Raw genomic sequence first — 4,129 nt, 5'->3', positions numbered from 1 at the left:
TGCAAAGTGACAAAGTTCTAGGGATGTGTTGTAGTACACATAGTTCCCAATACTGTACTGTACACTCCAACATTAAAAGAGGATCAATTTACGGCATGTGTTGTTAAACATAGGGATAAATAAATAAATATACAGGATTGTGGGTTTTCACTGAGTCCAGATAAGATGTATACATGTACGATAAACCCTCTTTCATGTCGAAACCTTTGTGGACAACCACATGCTGGCTTTCAGAGCTCCTACGCTGTTTTTTTTTTTCATAAGCCTGAGGAATCAGAAATTCATAGACGAGGAAATCACAGAACCAGTCCAAGTTGCTCTCTCTGGTTTAGGCAGATTGACTTTCTTCTAAACTCTCCTGAGAGCAGAAAAGGAAAGGAGCTATTTATTTCTCTTTTATGACTGCACTCATTTTATATATGTGTTTCTATCTCTGGTCTGTGACATGTGGGTGGCATCAAGATAACTCAACAGCTTTCTGAAAATGCCTCCTTCTTTAGTCAAGACAAAGAATCAGAATTATTTAGGGGTAAGAAGATTACGTGGTATGATAAAATATACACAAATGCATTAGGTATCTTTCCACATCTCCATAATTTCTTCTATGATATTTAATCTAATCACAAATATACTGAGAATAATGTTAGAAATCTCTTTGGTGGATTACAGCTTAAGTAAGTTTTCTTAAGTAAGTTTTTGCCCTCTAATTGTTCATAGTTAGCAAACCTAATCTTCCTTTAAAAATGATGCATTTTACTCAAATAGAAAAGTACAGACAACGTTACCAGATAACCTATACATCCACAAGCATAAAGTCCTATCTCAACATGGCCACAGTGGCTTCAGATCTTTTATTTCTATTTCATTTTTCAAAAACAAAGAAAAATTTATCCAAGACACAGCCAAGTCATCTGCCAGAGCTTCCTCCTTCTCTTTTGATGATAACTATTCGGAATTGATCGTACTCACTCGCAGGTTATTATACACTTACTGCTTATTACTGTGTATGTCTGTGGCTATATGGGTATATATTATAAATTATATATATCATTATTTTACACACTGAAAAGTATTATGTGAATAGCTTAGTGTATAACATACTATTTTGCATCTTCTTTGCTAAACAAGCAAACACGGTCTCCTTGTCACCTACTGTGATGCAGCTCAGACTGAAACCCTGATAAGTTTCGGGATGGTTCCTCTAAGTCCTTTTGACCTCTCTGCTTGCTTTCTTGGAATCAGTCCTCAGAGTCATCCACGTAGGTTTGATAGCCTGCCTGCATTGATACAGAAATCCTGTATTAGAATAAATGAAACCTAGAAAGAAACAATCATCCTGAAAGGAAACAGCTTGAAAGAGAAACAAAGCACAACAAAGCCAGAGTGACTCACTCTGATGGGCTTGGAGAGTCTAGAGCAAGGTATCCTGAGCTCTGCATTGTTAGTGTCAGTCCTGTACTGACAGAAAAGACCAAAATTTCCCTCCAGATTGTTCTCCACACAGAAGAAAACTGTAGGCAATTGGAGCTGCCTAAGAGAAAGCCAAGGTTATATAGGAGATTCGTATTTTCTAGGCTCATCTGCACCAGGGACTTCCTATTATTTGTAGCCAGAAGCACATCATAGTTCTTTTTCACATTCCTGAAATAGATTTTCTCCCAGTCTGCCATGTCTCTCTATTCTTCTTAGAGAAGTGCATGTTAATGTCTTGGAAAGCATTGTTGGCCCAGAGAAAATGATAGATTCCATCAATAACATCAGAATACAAGTCAGAACTTTGAACCAGGTCTTCTCACCTACCTGCATGCACGGTATAGACTGAGATCTCTGGGTAGTCTCTTCGAAACAAGGGTGAATGTTTTCTCTCCCTCACAATCCTGTCCTGATACCTGAGCAAACACTGAACACTTTCCTAACTCTCCTCTTACTTAGAGCTGGTGTTGTTGCTCCTATCCTTTTCTCTCCCCCTCCATGCGCTAGAAAGTACAGAATACGCCATTCTGTGTACATACTGAGAGACAGTCACTCACCAGTGCAGGCTCCGTGTCTGTGGTCCTCTGGTGACCAGCTTCTTATCACCAGGCCCCTTGCACCATAAATGTCGCTTAGAGGCTGGCTTTGCCTCCCTCAACACTCACCTTGAGCTTATGCCCTATCCTCCTGGTGTCTCCCACAAGCCTCATGTTGCCAGGACCACAAAGGCCCACTGAGTTTCCCAGCCCTAAGGCCAAGATGCCTGTTGTGGAGAAGGTGCTGAGAGGGGCTGATACTGCAGACCACTACCCAGAGCCAAACCTGTCCTCTCTATCAAGTAAGGCATCCAGAGAAGGGAGATGTAGAGACCCTAAGAGGATGTGTGCATGTAGGAAAAAGTACCGATAGCTCTCCTGTAACTGGGCTCATTTCAGGAAAGGAGGCAAAGGCAGGAGGATGGACATGGCTATGAGTGGTTGGGGGACGCCCTAAGCTTAGAGGCCAAAGAAGCACAAAGGAAACTTGGAGGCACCTACTTCTGGTAATTGGGTCAGACTGAACATCAGCATGCTCTTGCAGAGATCGGAAATGCGTATTTCTCATGGGGAGTTGTAGCAGCCCACTTGAGGTTGCTGGGAAATCTGGCCATAAAGCATTAAAGCATGCTCGGCCGTCACGAGGAAAGTGTCTCTCAGGCTGAAATGATTTTAGGTCCATCATGCTAGTGGTAATTGTGGTCTCTAAGGACAAGATATGAGGTCTTTCAGAAGGAAACCATTGATATGCTCAGGTTGAGAGAGCTGGGATCTTCCAGGCTGATGAATTGTGAGAGCTCTCATTAAGACGGTTCCCAGACACTGCGTGAAGCAGAGGCCTTTGAAGCAGTCGGGACTAAGAGTTCCCGGATGAGGACATTTCGGATATCTGACTGTGAGTTTTGTCTTCCAATAGGTGCTATAGGTAGTGTTTCTCAGGATGAGGGGTTTGAGGTTGCCTCGGGCTGAGGGCAATTTTTGTTTTCAAGGTGTTCGCTGGGGTCTAAACATTGCTGGGATTTGTCAGGACGATGACATTTGAGGTCTTTCCAGGTAAGATGATGTGGGTGGGTTCGTTACCTCAAGGTGACGAGCTTCTATGTCCCTCAAGGCTGATGAGATTTGGACCCTTGCGCTCTTAGACCGGAATTTAAAGATCTTCGGCTAAGGGGAATTCGCATGGCATATTCCCCCACACTGCCGTTTTTCTGTCAGTCTCCCACTTATCTGTTAATGTCGCACGCCGACCGGGACAGACGCGGAGTCCAAGCTCTTGGCACTTGCCTCGCTCAGGGGTCTGAAGCAAAGCCCCTGCTAGTAGAGTAAGTTCATCTCCAGCAGCCAGTCAGTGCTGCGATCCCAGGGTCCTACCCGCCATTTGCAGGTGTGAAGACGCAAGGTGGCGGAGCATGGGGCGGAGCCTTCCTTTCGGTCACTGGCAGTACCCAGTCCTGGGCTGAGGGCGTGGCCGATAAGCGAGTCTCCAAGTGACCTGCAGTAGACCCTGCCCACCCCGCAAGATTGGCTGCTTTGGGTCCCCTGACTGTGCATCACGAAACCTTTCGCGTCCTCGGACGTCTTCGCGGGTGTTGTGTTTTGATCTCGAGCGCGCCTTGGCGAAGGACCGGACAGGCAGGTTCCGGCGCCACAGCCAAGCGGAGCCTGGAGCCGCGAGCTCGCAGCAGATGTTTAGGGTGGACGGGACCATCCTGGGTTGATTCTCTGTTGCGCCGGACTTTAGTCAGGATCCCGAATTTTGTCCTCGGCCCATTTTTGCCCTTCCTTATGAAATCTACTTTAAGCAAGAACTTTAGAACGCACTGGAGTGAATACCACATTTCTTTCTGGGGAAAACTGAGTCATTCAATAAATTCTGTGAGACAGTGTGTAGACACACAATGAATTCCATATGTGTCGAAGGTGCAAAGACGAGTGAAATAATATGTATTCGAAAATACTTCTGGAGACTTTTAAATGTGAAAGAAATGACGTTATGGGTAATAGAAATGTTTAAGTCAGGTGGGTCTCAAAAGGCTTCAGAAGTAAAAAGACATAGTTAAAACCAAACAAACGAAAACCTGAAAATGACCGACAAGTATACTGCATAAAAATAAGATATC

The sequence above is a fragment of the Pteropus alecto genome, unplaced genomic scaffold (assembly GCF_000325575.1).
Source record: "Pteropus alecto unplaced genomic scaffold, ASM32557v1 scaffold436, whole genome shotgun sequence".
NCBI classification, from domain to species: Eukaryota; Metazoa; Chordata; class Mammalia; order Chiroptera; family Pteropodidae; genus Pteropus; species Pteropus alecto.
The sequence above is the reverse complement of the archived record's forward strand: the minus strand, read 5'-3'. Positions refer to the sequence as shown.